The sequence below is a fragment of the Temnothorax longispinosus genome, chromosome 12 (assembly GCF_030848805.1).
Source record: "Temnothorax longispinosus isolate EJ_2023e chromosome 12, Tlon_JGU_v1, whole genome shotgun sequence".
NCBI lineage: Eukaryota > Metazoa > Arthropoda > Insecta > Hymenoptera > Formicidae > Temnothorax > Temnothorax longispinosus.
Window position 1 is genome coordinate 8498132 of NC_092369.1, and position 19896 is coordinate 8518027.

The window sequence follows — 19896 nt, forward strand, 5'->3', positions numbered from 1 at the left end:
CAAAATAATGGCATTTTAAAAATATAAAGCTTTTTTACAGATTTCTTGGAAAAAACTAATACAGGATATTTATACATGCAAAATAGAAATAAAGAATCGTCTTTAGATAGGGAATAAGTTATTAAATAAGTTCGGCATGTGTTTCCTTTAATCCCTTCCTCAAATATATTTGTCCGAGATTAAATATTTTGTAAATTAGTTCTATCAAGCTACACGTATATATATAAATATATTTTTAAATATGTGTATATAAAATAGAAGTATTACAATACTTCTATTTTATATACATATAGATATACATGTAGCTTGATTGCACTAATGTATAAAATATCTAATCTCGAACGAATATTTGGAGAAAGGATTAAAGGAAACACATGCCTAATTTATTCAATAACTTATTCCCTATCTAAAACAATTCTTTATTTCTATTTTGCATATATGTATAAATATCCTGTATTAGTTTTTTTTTTGTGAAATCTGTAGAAAAACTTTATATTTTTCAAGTGCCAATATTTTGTTTTTAATACAATTTTAATTTTTCTTATACCTTCTTCATCATTTCAGCAATGTAACCAAGAATTAACTGTTTCCATAATTTTTTCTGATATCTATGAAACTATTTATCTTTACTTATCTATATTTCCAGCCCATTAGAATACGTTGGCTGAAAGTATAAGTAAGAAAACATACGCTTACACTTAAATACACATTGATAAATTGGTTCGACGGTAGTAAATTATTTAAAGGATAATTTTCTAACCTGCGCTAATTTTCTCTGCGTCTATGTTATTAGATATTTGTTAAATGCTGAATTTTTTTGTGCAATATTTAATAAATACCATGTTATTTCCGTTTTTGGAAGCGATAGCTGGGCGATGAATCGTAACGATCTTTGTACGTACATGGGTAATTCTTACCGCCTCTTTAAAAATTAATGGTCCCTATTGCAGAACCAGAATTAATGTATTAAACTCGGATTTCTGAAAGCAATTATTTCGGCATTAGTTGGCGACAACGCCCATGCTATTTCTTCGATTCAAAAATCGAGTTATAAAATTAATCAGTGTGATATGAGAGAATATTTAATTTTTAGACATTGGCTTAGGTATCTCGAAAAGACTAACTCCCGTACTCACTAATATGAGCTCCTGAAAAAAATAGTTTCTTTAGGAATAGTTTCGAACTAAAATTTGTTAATAATCACTTAAAATTATGTAAACAAAACATGTAATATTCTACTCTGATTTGTTTTTTCAATTTGTTTTTTAAAAATAATTTTACGGCACACATACTAAAGAAAATTATTCCCATATTTCTATATACATTCCTTTTAATTATATATATATTATTCTCGTATATTTTCTATTCTCGCGTACTTGTATTCCTATATATCTCAACCAAGTGCACCGACCTAAACGTACGCGTAATCTTATCTTTTACAGGCTTTTACCGAACAACGGGGAAACTAAATTCAATCATCGCCGATTGTATAAACAACGGTTCGTTGCGTTTTACTTTCGCGAGTGTCGTTCGAAGTCGTCGGATTATTCGGAATTCCGTCGTTTCTCTGCCGTCCGAGTTCGCCGGAAATAATCGAACATTAATTCGCGTTTCGGGATCGTCGCGTAAAATATCGTTCTTTTTTAATAATTAGCATATAACTGCGTCAATTTCCACGTTCTCAGACGTGATGGCTGTCTCGTGCGTGGTCCTTGAGCGGAAAGGTGCCGGGACCGCATAACAAGAACTGCCCAGATCATTTGACTTCACTGTGCGTGGAAGGGTGCTACCATGACGTGTCGGTGGCGAGGGGAGATGATCCTCATTGTAGAGGGCTCGCTTTCTACTTTTCGAGGATCTCTCTTCTCTCTGTCGAACACTATTCAACTGGCCACGCGGGGTTAAGTCCTTAATCGGGCAAATCGAGTCAGTTGTCCGGCTCTGAACGCGTCGAGATAACGCGGTTATCGCGGAAATAATCGGGCGTTAATTCGCGTTTCGGGATTGTCGCGTAAAATATCGGTTTTTAATAATTAGCATATAACTGCGTCAATTTCCACGTTCTCAGACGTGACGGCTGTCTCGTGCGTGGTCCTGTGCGGAAAGGTGCCAGGATCGCATAACAAGAACTGCCCAGATCATTGACTTCGCTGTGCGTGGAAGGGTGCTACCATGACGTGTCGGTGGCGAGGGGAGATGATCCTCATTGTAGAGAGCTTGCTTTCTACTTTTCGAGGATCTCTCTTCTCTCTGTCGAACACTATTCAACTGGCCACGCGGGGTTAAGTCCTTAATCGGGCAAATCGAGTCAGTTGTCCGGCTCTGAACGCGTCGAGATAACGCGGTTATCGCGGAAATAATCGGGCGTTAATTCGCGTTTCGGGATCGTCGCGTAAAATATCGGTTTTTAATAATTAGCATATAACTGCGTCAATTTCCACGTTCTCAGACGTGACGGCTGTCTCGTGCGTGGTCCTGTGCGGAAAGGTGCCAGGATCGCATAACAAGAACTGCCCAGATCATTTGACTTCACTGCGCGTGGAAGGGTGCTACCATGACGTGTCGGTGGCGAGGGGAGATGATCCTCATTGTAGAGAGCTCGCTTTCTACTTTTCGAGGATTTCTCTTCTCTCTGTCGAACACTATTCAACTGGCCACGCGGGGCTAAGTCCTTAATCGGGCAAATCGAGTCAGTTGTCCGGCTCTGAACGCGTTGAGATAACGCGGTTATCGCGGGCAATTTTTCCAAGAACAAACTCGGTCGTTACGTAACGTTTTCGGGAGTGACGTATTAAATATTGCGCGATTATAGTTATCCGCGTATACGTGTGATGCCGGTGGAGTTGTGTCGAGCATCGAGGGAGCTAACAACCCGAGAGGACAGCCTGAGAGGAGGAGGAGGCCTGGGAGAGGCATCGGGCGCCAACGTACCAACTTTACAGTAAATATATTTTTTATTTTGTGTAAAAGTAGTTCTTTTGTTTTTATTCTTGAGTTGTTTTATTTCCCTTACAATGATTTAGAAATAATAATTAAAAAGAAATAATTTAAAATTTTATAAGAGTTTATTTTTCTAAAGATCTTTTTCGGAAAATGTATAATTATTAAAATAAAAATGTCTAATTGAACGATAAATAAGAAGTTTGATGCGCATAAGAATTATTTAATATCAAATCATTTATTTATATGTTTCAGGAGATAACGACGCGGAAAGTGTCGCATCGTGGGAGCTGACCACCCGAGAGGACAGCCTGAGTGGAGGAGAAGGCCTGGAAGAGGCATCGGGCGCCAGCGGAACAACTTTGCGGTAAATATTTTTTATTTTGTGTAAGAGTAATTTTTTTGTTTATTATTTAAGCTTTTTTATTTTACCATGATTTAAAAATAATTGTTAGAAGAAAAGGAGTAATTCAATCTTTTATAAAAATTGTTTTTTGTAAAAATCTTTATCGAAAAATGTATAATTACTTAAATAAATATCTAATTGAATAATAAAAAGTTCGATGCACGTAGGAATTATATTTTAAAACATTAGGTTTTTTTAAACACTGTTAATATGAATTTTATATTTGTATGTTACAGATTCAACGTAGCTACGTGGCAGATATAATTCCGCTGTTGCGAATCAGGGTCGGTGAGTGATGAATTAACATATTTATTGAGGTAACGGATGTGTGGCAACTTATCAAATATACATACCACATATCTAGATAAATGTATTCAATTTGATAACAATACAAAGGTCTACACATAAGTAGCATTCTATACATCCGTTGCTTTAAAATGGATCAGTTAGAACAGATTAGGATAAATTTAATCCTGGACGTCTCTTTAATATATTTAATGTGTATTTATTGATTAATTTAATGTGCATACGAGAATATACTCAGTCAAACGAGAATGTATCCAGGATTAAACTTTATATAAGTCGGTGCAAAAAAATAATATATATAATATATGTTGTTTTCTAATTGTAAGACATTCTTTCAATTTGCATCATGTTTTATATTTGCATCACGATTATATATATATATATATATATATATATATTATAATACATACATATTATAATAATAAAATGATAAAAAATATTTTAGTATTAGGTAACATGTATGTATTTCATATTTTATATAATTTATAGATTTTTTTCATAAAAACAAGCTTACAATTATTAATTAATATTATTTATTTTAACGCATTGACTTTAGTCTAAACTGTTATAGCTTATTCATGCGTAGAGTAATTGATAACTGGATTTTATCCCAGTTAAAGTAGTAATATGACGTAAGATCCAATATATATTTTGTTATAAAATAGATGATTTTTTTGTAGTAATTATTTTAGAATCAATCAATTTCGAACATTATTTAAAAATAATTTTGAATTGATATATTGTATGAAAAACAATTTTAATAATTTGTATTTACAAAGAGAGATTTTTATCAATTCTAATTGTGTGTGAAATTTATTATCTCTCTCGGATCTTACGTCATTCATCTGAATGTCTCATCTCTGCATGCTTTTGAGATGAGCTTCAGCAACAAACCGTTCGAATCGATACGCATATATAGGCCTTCTAGATTTTATTGGATAACGCGTCTAGCAATTTTTACTTATTTTCAAGTTAAAGTTTTATTGTACCTATACATTATAAAGTTTACATATAATAATAAATTTCATAACCGTGATCAAATCTCTTCGAATCAAAACACAAGTTGGCATAGAGATTTATTTCAAATTCGGTTTGTTTCCAATTCGATTATGTATTTTAATTACTGGAAATATATTTTATTTGCTACGAGAGAGAATAAACGCGTGTAAAGAATAAATGCGCAATTAATTCGCGTATTGATGGAATTATTATTGTTATTGTTTGTTGTTAATTTTGTATTTAATTAATTTAATTAATGTGATGGCCTCTTCGCGACGCGTTCGTGTTTCGCGCATCAAGCAAAAGCGTAAAATCTTATCGCTTATTGCTATATAGCGATGCTTAGCCGGCAGCAGGAGTATTTCTCCTTGCTGCCAGTCTCTGGTTATATGAAGCCAGAATACGGCCAGAAGAAAGAAAACGAAGAGGATCAAGGTAGGTTGGTGTGTTACACCAATAAAAGTTAAAAAGAAAACAGGTAAAGATAAACCTGCACGGAAAAAAATTAGCTGCCGTAGCAAATCTAGTCGTAAAATATGCACAACTAACATTTTTTTGCTGCGAGAGCTATATTTTTAGCAATAGTAACAAGTTTTGCTACTATTGGACTATTGCTAAAAATATAGCTCTTGCAGCTAAAAAAATATTAGTTGTCCACATTTTGCGACTCCTTTTTTTCCGTATGTAAGGTTATCTTGTATACTGCACATAATCAAAGACGGAAAAGATGCCGTCTCGAATTAGAAATCTCTATCTCGCGTAAATTAAATTTAACTCCCAATATAACTTGTAAACGGTTCCGATTTAAAACTAAGTATACGCACGCTTTTCTGATTTCGGGTAATCGCGGTCGTATCATAGGTATACTGGATAAAGGTACGGGTAGATAGGAATATGGGTAAAAATTAGATAAAAGTTGGGTAGGTAGGAAAACAAATAAGTAAAAGTACGGGTAGGTATAGGGATATAGGTATGTGATTTTCGACAATAGAAGAACATTTAATTAATTATAATTTTAAAAATTCAGGTAAGGAACGAATAAGTAAGCATACGGGTAGGCAGAAATGGTGGGGGGGGGTGTAATTTTACAATGAAAGAAAATTAATTCCTTTTATAATTTTAATCCCGCGTTTTCCTGACGGTTTTCTGAAGTCGTATAGTTTTTGCAATAAGTCAATGACGACTACCATGTTTCATAATCATGAAATTAATTATTATATTCTAAGAGAAGATTTTACTTTTCTCTCATTAAATGTTTTCCCGTTAATAGTAATATTAATATTATTTTTACAATGATGACACTCATTAATAGTAAAATATGCATGGATTTAACGATAGACCATTAAGAGAATAAATGCAAATCAAGAATCAGTTTACACGTTCTTGTCGATATATCTTGTTCGAATAGTTCTTATAAACGTGTATATTTTTTTCTTTAATTTTTGATCTTTTTTTAAAGACCATTTCTAGATACGTGGGAGTCAGCTGATTCAAAACATAGATATTAAGTTTTAAGCATTTAAATAGTTTAGATATATGTCTATAATGAAATACATGCGCAAACGGAGACATTTTATTGGATAAATCTTAATTTTTATTACTTTATATAAAAGATTTAAAGTTTTTCTTCGTCGTGCATCCATAAATGTGCACCCGAGTAAAGTTTTCGAACGTAGCCAAAAATATCAATACCCTATTCGCTAGAATGTAAAATAATAATCATGCTAAAGACGACCATACAGTATTTGTTACTGTATGCTCGTCCTTTTGTTGAATGCTTTTGTTGAATCGCAATGCGATAAGCCCAGATATATGCAATTGGATTTTCAATCGCAAAATCGCATGTGATGTAATGGTCATTCTACATTAGTCGCAATCGTAAGGGTCGTAAGAAATTGACCAATTACAGTCTATTAGTCTGCTTGCAATCGAAGAATAATAGACTGTGATTGGTCAATTTCTTACGACTCTTACGACTACGACTAATGCAGAACGACCATAAAATCGTGCCTGCGATCTTAAATCGCAGCTCAAAATCACAGTAATAAAGTATTTATTTATTAAATATATAGGAAAATGGTAAAACAACATGATTTAAGTGTTATGAATGCACGTTTGGTTTCAATTATTAAATGCTTATTTTTAAAACGTTCTTTCAGTAAACTTAGGAGCTTTACGATGTATCGATAGATTTCTGTTGTATCGCGAGAGGAAAAAACATTCGGAAATTAAGAGAGGAGACAGTCCGGGATTATTGATCTGCGCACGTTCTTATCTCGCGAGGATTCGCATTTCCGCAAGCTGCTTTTGGCAGTTCACCCTCATTTCGCAGCCCTTGTGGGACGCGTTGCAGAAACTCGGAAAAAGAAACAGCCAGCTGATGGCTTCTGCTAATTTACGGTACCATTAATCACATTCGCCACCTCCATTCTGCTGTCGCTAATTTCGCGCGGTGCGACCGCTGGCAATTTTTCATCTACCGAGACTATAAGGTCACACAGCCTGGCGGAAAAGGGGGAGGCTGTATCCGGAAAGAAAGGGGTTTCTCTTAATTCCCCCATGGAATTCACGGGCTGCGCATATGCGCCTTTCATATCGGTTTCGGCTCAACATGTATGTACAAACACATACATACACATGTATGGGTGCGTGTCTGTGTTAGAGACGCTTATGTTTTAATAGAAAATCGATAATCTTCTTGATTCGCAATACCATAAGTCATATACCATATACTGTATATATGTATAAAAAATATTGATATGCAACGTGCACGGATATTTTTGCTAAGAATATCGATATCTTGCAATATCGCTTCTTATAATAACCATAGATACAATTTTCTACAATAATAATTTTACAATGTTTAAGGCATAGAATTATTGTACATACAGAGTATTGTCTTTATTTAATATTATATATACAATAATATTTAATCTATATATTTTTATACTTGTTGCCTTTCAATATTTATTAAATATTAAAAGATAAATTGCATTGCACTAAAAAACAATTAACATTAATAGTAAGTTATCGGAAATTCGATATTTTTGAACATCTTCGTGCATCTCCAGGCACTTGTGTGTTGCAGACAGTAATGCTATATATTTCTAGCTGTATAAAAGTTCGAAATAATTTCTACGTGAGAAAATTCTTAACAAAAGGCGCATGTGCGCGCAATTTATTCGGCAAAGGAGCAGGAAACGTTATCACGTAGACGATGTATCATCGATCTTTTAAACATCTGTTTAAAACAATGACGGTAGTACTGATTATAATACGTGTGCCACATTTTTCTTCATTCCGGAGAATCTCATAAATCGCCGGAGATACGCACACGTTAAAGAACTCCGGAATAGACGTGTAACTTTGGCGCAAATTGGTCGAAGGCTGTAAGTAGAACCGAAAATCGTTCTCTAGCTCTTCCATCATCCCGAAAGACGTATCGCACGTACTAATTCGACGGAAGTTGTTCGCCCGGCAAAAGGGAACTTAGCGCGCCTTCTTTCTTCGTTGCTCCATTTGTTAACAGCACGGACCGTTAAAATGACGATTATCCGCCCGGACGTAGATTGAACGATGAGTTTCCTTTTTTGACGCTCGGATTATCGCGCGAATTATGTTGTCACTAGAAACCGTGCGAAACAGTGACAAAATGTCAAGTTCAATTTTTCTGCAGCTGTCCCGTAGAGAGAGCACGTGCTAACGTCAGAACGAATTTGCGCTAATTATCCGCTTGAAGCGAGCTTTTCAGCGAAAATGCAATGCGTCCCGAAAGCATTTAGAAGCAGTTAAATTATTCGTAATTGTCGGCATTGTTTTCTACTTTCAATATAGGTCGGACGATTTCAGGAATTTTCCCTGTCACTGAATAATCCCCAAGTAGCATAAAATCGGATAAAAGCACGTTAACACAACTTTGCATAGCAAAGAGAACTTGAAGAGCGTTAAACGTACAGGAAAACAGTTTATCAGCTTCAATGTCCACGAGTGTTTCATTTCTACTTTGTCGATTATTTCCTTAGTTGCGGACTTTCTAGATAGATTTAGAAGCTAGTTCTTCGCCACAGTTATACAATTACACCAGCCAGCTCAACGTTGCTCGGTCAAACGTGATCGAGCTATTCGATTATCGATCCGCGTGCGAACACGTCGAACGGGATAATCCTTAACGATTACGGGAGCGCCCGGGCGTTCCTGAAATTATGTGCCGGTAAGAGCTTCTTATTGCACGGCGACACAAATCTTCAGGGGCAACGAGTTTCAAAGGATCACATAAATCCATCTGACAGATTCATTCATTTTAGGAGGCCCGCAGGTCCGCAAGACGTCCTCGCAATCCATTTAGCTCACCCACTTTCCGAAATTACAAAGAACGCCGGACGCGACTTCGCGCACGTTGACAAAAAAATTGCTCGCCGACGGGAAGAAATACGTTTTACCGAAGACGTTGCAATAAACATTTTCTCAAACGCGATCGGTGAGATATTTCCATGGACGTTGCTGAATCTCTCCGCTTCGTAAATGTCCCGTCGCCGTCGTCGTCGTTCCGCGACATCCTTGGTCGACGCTATACTAAATTCTCGATTGGCCTTTTTATCACTTAGCTCAGCGCATAAGACAAGCGGGACGAGAAACAGCGAGGGAGTGAAAAAGGAGGGCGAAGTAACCAGTGTTTCGTTGAAAACACATGAGTACTCCTTCAATCGCAGACGAGACTTTTCCCTTATTGTTCTTTCCCTTGGCCAGAACCCACGGAATTCAGATTCCTCGTATTAACCGGAAGAATCAAAGGCAATTGCTGAGAAACCCGCAGCCTCGAGACTGAGTCGACTCCTTGAATAGATTTCTCCGTTCTACTGCTGATTCTTTCTCCCCGCACGATCTTCCTCTTCTCGGTTCATTTCTCTCCTATCTTCCTTCGGTCCGCTTTCCTCGCTTCGCGTTGTCTGTAAAGCACTCCTTTCCCTTCGGCGTAGTTTAGGACGAGACGGGTAGAAGGAAGCCTCGAAGAGAGTGAGAGTTGCAGCAAGCACTCAATCTTTTCTCCTTAATATCGTGGATCGGCTGTTTGTAGAAGTTACATTGGAAAGATCGTATGCTGATCTCACTTCCTCTCTCAGTAATTATTCTCTTAATCCAGAAATAGCTCGCTCTGATTTTACCGTTTCCAACGGACTTTTCTTACAAACTCAATGATATAGTGGCTTTTTAATTAAACCCTTTCGAAGTAATAAATTAAAATTCTTACAATGACGGGAAGATTGAAATTACAACTTCAAACATCGACATATGGTTGATTTTAAAATATAGCGTAATAATGTTTTTATGTCGCAAAAGAAAATTAAAAAGATAATTAAAAAACTCCTCTTTATCTAAATATAAAAGATATGTAAAAGACACATAAAACTGATATATAGTAAAATATTATGTTTAATGCAGTTATTATATTCACAATACAATTTTTAAATATAAAATTGCAATCTACAAAACAGCGTTTTCTTCGAAATTCTTTCAATTTCTCTCTCTCAAGATCGTTATATATTATCACAAAATATCGCTTTTTTATATTATAATAGACAATATATAATAATCATCAAAATAAATATTCTCCTTAATCGTACGTGTTCCTTAACTATTTCGCACCGGCATTGTCCTCGGCGTCCTCGCGGGCAATTAACCTGATAATTTCGGGGTGCGCACCGCTTGGAATTTCGGTAGTTGACTATCCGAGAGATTCTCGAGTTAAATATACGGAGGTGGGTAGAAGGGCGAGGTCGAAGGTTATCGCGATCTCGTGCATTGGTCTTTCGCGCTCAGGACTCTCGCGACTGACAACTTTGTTTTACGTGCGGAAACCTGTTAATGGGCTCAACCACCGGTTAAATCTTGAATAAACTAACTTTGAATAACCGGGTCATCGGGTTGTATTAATTACTTCTTTGATGACTAGGAGCACGGTCGCTTTCTTACAAGCTTCTTCTTTGATTTGTTCTTTCTCTCTAGTTTTCCCTGCCTATAAACCTCGGTTCTCTCTTTCCGCTGTAAACGGCGAGAAATTCATAACAACTTGCGTTAGAGCCGCGACGACGTTTAAGCAGCTTCAAAACTGCCCAGAAGCCGTGAGATAATTAATATTCCCTGGCAGCTTCACGATAGAAAAAGCTGCATAATTTGGACTCCGCATAAAATTACCGCTGACAGCCATGTCGCGTTTGTAACGAGCCGATTAGCATTTTATTTGGGCATTTGTACGCTACACGAAAAACTCTATCGGCGATAAGTTATTATGCTTGAAATAATATCTTAATTCTCAACCATTTTATGTAACGTTTTTATAGCTGTTATAACTTTAAGATGCATTTTATTATTTTTAAGTTATAAATAACATATGTATGTATAAATATGTCACGTATATTAGAATCATACGTATATTCAACTTTATGTATATTAACTTTATTATTTAAAATGACGTGAATCAATTTTAAACGCAAAGAGATCTTTTTATTTTGTCTATTTCTTAAAAATTATGTGATGTAATATATTTTTAAAATAGCACTTTGGAATTGAGACGTTTCTGCTCTTATCCTAATAGTATTAAATAAACATTGTGAAATTCCCGTGAAATTTTAACGCAAGGAGTTAATTTACACGCGACGTATAAATTACCCTTAATGCAGTAACAATTTGCAACTACTTAAGAAAGTTATAAGTGATTAACGAGCATTGTTCGAAAGGCAACATTGAAGGAGTTGAGAGACTAGTGACTACAGGTCACGCGACCTGACTAGGTTTCGGTTTTGAGGCAGAGCAAGAGCGTCGTATAAACTGCTAAAATGTCGCATGTACGCCATGGTGACGCGCTATGATCATGCAACAACCGGAATCGTACTAGTTGTCACGTACAAACAAGCAGTACAGTTCTTGACGTAAAATACGTTTTTATTCGTCACAGAAAACTGTTGGAAAACAGCGACGAGCGAGCACACGGTGATTTATGCGCATATGGCACTGACACTGTAGGATGAGATGCCATCGCTCTCTTCTAATTAGCTCTTACCATTTATAAAAATTAAACAAATGTGTTATAATATAAGTTTATTTATGGCTTCCTTACAAGTAAAATTATATAATCGTACCTAACACTATTACTTTTTTTATATTATATTGAATATTTCAATTTATATTGTTTTAGTCAATATATTTTCTAATTAACCAAAATCTATATAATTTTGTCGATTGTAGATATTCTTTTAATTTTTACAATTTAAAATTTCAAATTCTCGAAATTGTATTGTTGAAAGAATTTAAAAAAGTCTTGGAAATGTAGGAAATTCTAAGAAAATAAAATGCTTATAGAGTTTTAGATAATAAAATCTCTATGTTTGAATTGCAATTCTTAAAATTTTCTTAATTTAGTTCATGGGATTTTAATATATGAGTATTTAGTATCTATATTTTAATATACGAGAATTTAGCATATATATAGAAATAGTTGTGGAGAAACTTTCTTATTTACAAGACACACAAGTGTTTCATTAATGCAGATTTTATTACGTTTTTAAATGCCATCATATGTTCTTTTATATCAATAAATGTTGCACTCGATAATATAAAATCTATACATGCTGCAGAAATGTTTTACGCGCAAAAAATAATTTCTCAATTTTTTAGAAAATCTTGAAGATATCTTTCAATCTAATCTTAAAGACATCCTAAAAAAAGGCGTCTTTGACATATCTTTTAGATACGCGTGTAGTCTGGGTATCCTACAGTTTCATGTCTTCGCTTGTAATACGACAAAAAATTAATCAAACGTTGGCTAAGAAACCTCGTCTTTAGAGGGGAGTTTATATCGGTTTTGTCGTTGATCAAACTTCTCCGAACAAAAAAGAACGAGCCAAGGAGAAAGTTCTGTTGTGAGTATAACGAAAAGGCGTAATGTAGTTAGGTTGAATGACACAGCGGTTTCGAGATCCTCAGACATGCTTCGAGGCGCTCTCCCGCATAAGGATGCTTTCCTCAATACATCGACTATGATAACTTCTCGTGAAAATACCTTGTTTTCCATTCGTTCCTCTCTCGCCAGTCACGTAAGCTGAAATTCGTGGAGGTTCGAGGCCGGTAGAATTGCGCTTTAATTAAAAAGCTCTCGTGGTTACGAAGGGTACTCTGCGTGGTTGTTAGAATCCTTGTCGATCGTCCTCCGCCGGGTCTCTTACAGCTGTAATTTTGAGTCACAAAGTCACCACGAGTGCTCTTCTCAGGTGTGTCTTGTCTACTAATCAGTTTGGAGATGACGTTGTTATTATTATTATTATCATCATTATTTTTGTCGTTTATTATTATGTTTTCTTCATTAAAATTATTGAAGAGGGTTTTACAAAATTCGTTATTTCCTTATTCAGATAAATCTATTATGATAAATCTATCTGGAAACATATACATACATATTATACGCGAGTTTAACAATTTATATATTTTTTGTTTCTTGCAATGAGAGTCATTATTTGTTAAATAATGATTATTAAAAACTAAAATTACCTGTCAATCATTTGTTCAAATTTTCGACAAGACATGTATTATTAATTACAATTCAAGCTTACTATCAAAAAGATATTAGAAACATCTATATGGATTGGCTTGTTAGATAAAACATTCGCCTACAGGATACTATGGTTCATCTCCTTTATCGCCGTCTTCACAATCCCCGCAATTTCGTTCACGTTTCCAGCGATCCCTTTTCAAAATCTCCTTTCAGTACTGCCTGATTTCAGTCAGTCTGAAAAATCCGTACGCCATTATCCGGCCCGAGCAAGACAGCCGCTTCAAAATCCCGTTACAAATCGCTGCACTCTATCCACGAGGATTCAATTGACGATATTACGGGATCGCTTTGTCGTACTCTCGTCCACTGAGACTCTGGGTTTAGTTAATAAAAAGTCGCCGGAAAGATACGGGATATTTGTCAAGAACGGAAATGAACAAAGTAATCTAACGTTACTTACAAAGAAGCGAATATCATTCCCACGATTTCTCGTGAGAACTTTATTTTACTTCGACATGTGATACAATTCATTCTGAAGGATATGCAATCCGCTTTTTAATATTTTTCTAATTAATTTCTAATTAAGAATTACGCATGCGAATAAATTATGATTTAAATGGTATATTATATATCGTTTGCAATTAAGCGTTTCATCAATGTCAATTAATTGTTGTAAATTAAATATTCTTTCATCTATATTGCAAATAGTGCTAGCATTCTAGAAAAGATTTAAATTAACCTATGATTAGAAACTAATTAATTGATAAAATTATAGCTTTTGCGTTTAAATTATAATATAAGTCTCGTTACTTTAAACGCCGAGTTATCCGATTGATGATAGCATATAATAGGTGTGATGTTACGCGATAACTAAAGCAATTTTCCAAGGACTTAGCCTGCCTCAATATTGGTAGTTTTAGATGCGCGCGTATCACAAGGGACCTGGCTATCCCGGATCACCTTGAAGCCAAACTCCTCTGAGAGATAAGTGGTTATCGACGCCAGCCGTGGATTTCCTATAGATGAAAAAATCGTCTTTACCTTATCCTAAGATATATAAATCGCTTGCTTCGAAGGCATATCGATATTTTCTTGCACCACCTTCGGTCGATGAATATACCATAATCGCTACATCGAAGTGATTTATAAGACAAGTTAACATAAGCTTTATGGGGTTATTTATTTTATGCATGATATAAGGATAATAGATTTTACTGTCATTACACGCGATACACTATCTTTGTAGATGTCCTTTCAGTCATATTTTCTCATCACTTTAATTCAATATCGATCCAGTCTAATTTTTGAACATCTCAAATAGTAACGCAAATCGCTAATTCAACAGTACCGATGGAAAAGTCAGTTTCCAGGTAAATATTGTATTATCGCAAATTAGATAAATTAGTTGAATTATGCATCAAATAAAATTTTATATTATCAACGGTATCAAATTGAATTATTGTAAAACGGAATCATTTGAATTGAATTAATCTGCATTTTTATTACAATTTGTTGAGAATATTCGCTGTTTTTCCTCTGTACCCACGCGAGGTAGTTACAGTTGCAATTCCCCTTTTACGATACACGAAACTGGAAGTTTGTACTACAAATTTGTCCTTTCGCGAATGCGTCCGTTTTCACGCTGTGTATCATTTACGTGCTCTGTGTACACTTGTGCTCTGTGTCTACGCTCACATGGGAAATTCGCACGAGTGTGTCGCACGTATGTAGCCGAAAGCGCTAGCATGACCGAATTAGACTGCTTGTTCATTGACAGGCTCATCCGCACTTCCGGTAACTCTCGCTCCTACTAATTAATGCTTATGTGTGCTCGCATCCGGGAGCCGTCATCACGAGATCGATAATTCGGCTAATTTGCTGTTTATACTAAAACTAGCTTTGATATTGACACCATCCCGTTAATTTTCATAGAGTACAAAGTTTATTGGAAAAAAAGTTTTCTACAGAAAAAATTAAATTTAATTAATTTAAAAAGTAATTTCAAGCTGTTATTTTAAGCGTGATAGATACTGAAAAATTTAAATAAATTAATTAGCTGTAAAAAGAAGAATGATTCTTGATAGATAAGTGTAATTGAAAAATATATTAAACGTTGAGTAATTTAATTGCAGTAGATAATATATGTACTTTGTAAAAATAATAAAATTAGTTTTCATTGACTGATAAAGATAAAATAAATCCAAATTACTCATATCACATTATTCATATCATATTAAATCATATCATATTATTCTAAATTATCTCCATGTTCATCATTAATATAATTTCAGAAATTGTAAGTATTTATTTATATCTGTACGCTCTAATCCATTTATATTTCCATTTAACACTCTGATTTAAAATATATCTCTAGTTTGCGTGTCTCATTCGATTTTAAAACGAGCAAAGCTTTATAATAATAGATAACTCTCGAATTCAATCTTCGTTTACCGGATTTTCTCTCTCAATCGTTTCTACCGGAGGCGAGTGTCTATAAGCGAAAATTAGTTCTCACTCGAAAAATGGAAAACGCATATACAGCGCGTTTTAGAGTGCTCTTTTTCCTAAATCGTTTCCTTCTCCCCGAACGATTTTGTCCCGCGAAATGACATAAGGAACATACTTCGGCATCCTTTCCAGCGACTGCACCCTTCGCATCTGCTTCGTATCGTAGCAATCCCTTTGATGTTCCCCAAGCACATGCGGGTATCCGCCTCGGTTCGGGGAATAAACGAAAATTGTCAGAAGGGGTACAGACGGAGTGTCCGTTCTCCATCCCGCGATACAGAACGTATACCATTAAAGATTTCTATTTCGCTGTCAGTTTACCGTCTCGTCGATGTAATGGCACTATAATGGCACGCTCGTATAGTATTCGACGAGCTTTGCATATTGGATATCACATTGTATTATTACAATGCGCAGATTGATGTACGTGCTTGTCGTGCTAGTCGCACCAGCGTGACTGGTCGGACGTATGCGCGCGCGAGAGCTGACTGTATTCCGGAAATGTCAGAGTGCCGTCCTTAAAACGTAATAATTAATTAGCAAACCAAGCACGCGCCATGCGGGGATCTATCGGTGTAGCGAAACTGCAGTTGATATACCGCATCGGCAAGTTTCATGGAACGTTATTATATCTGCGCGCGAGGATAATTATTCATGTTGATGGAACATCGTGCTCTTCGTGCTTAGCGAAAGTTACTGCGCGATTCGCCGCCGCGCTTTCAAGTGCGAGCGTAGATTGAAAATCTAGGCGGAAAACGCGCCTGCTTTATTAACGTGACCGACAAGTTTTGCGAGAGAAGATTCAAGGGCGGATGCAAGGTGTGCGATTTCATCTCGATGCGAGACTGAACGCGCTCAATAAATATTGTATCTTCTTGTTTCTCGTACGCACATGCTACCCAGGAGCGCACTATTAACTGCGTTATATGCTCGCATCGTGAAATAAATTAGATTTCGAGTGCCGCGGATAAACTGCCATTCCTGTCGCGGCCGCGGAATTTATGGTCGCGATCCTTAAAGGTGCCACGTTCTACGTTATTAATGACTAGTTTGTTTTTAACGCGCGGCGTACTCTTTATAGTACGACCGTATCGATAGAAGATGAAATTATTATTGACCGACCATTGATTTCGTTGGAAGCTTCGACGCGAAACTAGAACGCATGACCTATCGCGTTGCGATGATTTTTTTAACGTTAATAATTTTCTTTTGAAGGAATCCTTTCAGCAACGTAGTAGAAAGATGTTGAAAGAGTTCCTTGCATACTTGCCGTTTTATAACACTTTCATCACCATTGAATGTCGGTAAATTCAACCTAAAATTCGACAAGCAGCAAAATAGATCGATTTTAATAAACAAATTTTTAAGAAGAATTTTGAAAACTTGTTCTATATATATATATTTTCATACTTTTAAAATAAATAATTTAGACAATAAAGTTAATTAGACATCAAGATTTTTTCCCTATGATATTATTAATTTAAAGTTGTGTATATCAAAAATACCTGCCGTTAATAATCGCGATTTTTGCCGTTAAATACAACATCAGCGCGAGTCGTCTGGAATAAAACAGCAGCTCAGACGTCCTAATTAGAGTCGCGAATTCTCAATCGTGAACAATACTCACGTGTGCCAGACACGGTAGATATCGGCACTCCGGCCGGAATTAAAACCCGCGGCGTACTAATTAACGTAGATCGGATGTAATTAACAATGCTGAGAGAAGTCAAGTATCATTCTTGGCGTTCCGCGTCTCGAGTGTTTCGCGATAATAGCGCGTTGGAAATCAACCACTCGCAACCCTATGCATACGCTGATTTCGTATCCGTGCGCTCCTGATTGTCTTACATTCGACGTTGCAGACGCGTACACGCGGTACACGTGAAAACGCCGGGCGAGTCTGATATAAAATAGTAATTCCAGAAAAAAATCCAGAAAAAAATAGCTAGAAGATAGAAATGTCAAATCGTCGGCACGGGATCGGATAAAAAACGTATACACGCGTAAGTCTCTCTCTCTGCGATATCAAATATTCCGTTTCCGCGAAACCCGGATATCATTACTTTACATTCGTATCTCAGCAGCAGTCTCGTCACGTGACGCACATCGGGAAAAATCTGATAGGACGAATAAAATAGAATAAAATGCAGTGTATCGCGTAGACATCCCGCTGCGCTAGGTTTCGCCGCAGGAAGTAGCGACGCAAGGAGTTACCATATACTCTATAAACGTATACAGTGCTGGATATGAGAAAGGGAAATAAGAATAAACTATGCGGGGCGTTTCATACTTAGAGGATCGGATTGTGGAGAGAAGAGTATTTTCTGAAACTCGCGAAACTTCAAGCTCTCCTAAAGAAGATACAAGTCTCGCGTTAACTTCTTATATGAGTTTAGCGCTATGCGCCGAGAGCGTGCATATACCAACTTTCGTAGAGACCGACGTATAGCGTAGTATTATCTAGCGTTCTATTAATTTAGATCTGTACAACCGTGGTTTGCGTATCGCGGTGATAACGCGGTGTACATATGATACGAAGCACCGAATTTCCCCGTTATCCGTCGTAGCGCGACGACCTTACGTTTCTATCACGATATTAATGGGATGTTGTTTCTGTCAGAAACGAGAAACTATGAGACAGAACGCCGTAAGTAAATATAATCCTCGCTCATGATTCAACGCATGTGGAATTTCGTTTTGGATGCGCCAAGAGACATCCCGGATGTATGATGAGCCGCGGCGTACATATGATTGATATTTCAAGTGTCAAGTTTGCTACATACGTTTACACGTCCTCTGTTGTCGTGTGCTTAGAGCTTTGTATTTACTACAATAAAAGCCTTTTATTTTGACAATAAAGCGACGTGGAACAAAATCAATATTATTATAGGAATATGGATGTTCCACGTCGCTTTATTGTCAAAACAAAATTAACAATTGTATTTTTAACAAATTTCAATAGAAAACATGTTTAAATAAAAAGAGCTAAATTTTTTCAAGAAGTACAAAAGAACGAAAATGAGTTATTGTGTCTGCAAAACTTCGCTTTAACGTTTCTGAGTTAACATTATCAATCATTAATATTTTAAGTAAGACTAAAGATTTTCTAGGCGCATGTCCTGACCCCAATCATTTATTTCTATGTTATGCATTTGAATGATATCTCCGAAGTAGCCGGGGTGGAAGGTTAAAATCATTATTTATAATATATAGGAAGGAGATGTGGAGAATAGTTTGTCGCCTATATTGGCACTTCCTGTAAGTACGTTTAATCCTATTATCGGCTAACGATTGTGGACGGTCATAGTTGTCTTAACTTGTCTAATTATCAGTGCCCAACTTGTTGCTCGCAAACTGAGCAGAACAATAGTTGCTCAACAAGGTGCGGCTAGTTATCAAAGTTTACCAGGATTCCGCCTTTGAGGGTCCAATTAGTCGGCAAGCTATGCAAATTTCAGGTACTTACTTATTGTGGATAGTTCCAAGTCCGATAATAACGAATTAGACACTAAACAAGCAAATATTTGCAGGTACACATATATATATAATAATACGCGTGGTATTGTCCGAGAAATGCCCGAGGCCACCTAATGTTACGATTTGCAAATTTTTAAAATATATGTACTTGTAGCAAGAAGACCAGACATGCATAAAAGTGTATCAGGATAAAGAAAATAATTTTTACGGCAATTTTTCTAGATAAATGTATTATTTTATTAATTTGCAATTTAAACAGCTTGCGCGTCTTACAATAGAGACGCACTATCTCGTTTGCAACAATTTTTTAACTTTAAATTTATTTCCTCTTTTAATTTTAATATGTTTTATTATAGGATATTATTTTACACATATCATTTAAATATAGAAATGTGCGTTGATCCAAAGGCAAAATATATCTGCAAGTGTTATGAAGAAATAGCTGCTATCACACGAGCCATGCTTTAACGCTGTCTTCCTGTCACTTAATCGCATCGTCTGTAACTTATAACTACGATCTACGGCCATCGCATCGCGAAATCATATTGCATGCCCGGAGGCTATCGTCGTTACAGAAGGCGATCTGCAATTACTGGATATTAGCTACCTCCATTGGCAATCTGTGGCGATCGGAATGCTTTCATTAATGCCACAGAGAATATAGTTATTTAGGGTGGCACGTACGGCAGGCTTACGCAGAGACGTGATTTACGAG

The 19896-nt window shown here is 36.1% G+C and overlaps 1 long non-coding RNA gene across 1 annotated transcript in view; it reads left to right on the plus strand.

The window, feature by feature from the left end:
* The window catches only part of LOC139823360 (uncharacterized), a 72342-nt gene that overhangs the window by 3967 nt on the left and 48479 nt on the right, over positions 1 to 19896 (plus strand). The window contains exons 6-8 of the long non-coding RNA XR_011734754.1: positions 1443 to 2941; positions 3196 to 3307; positions 3583 to 3634. This is a non-coding gene — a long non-coding RNA (uncharacterized lncRNA). The remainder of the gene's footprint in view (positions 1 to 1442; positions 2942 to 3195; positions 3308 to 3582; positions 3635 to 19896) is intronic.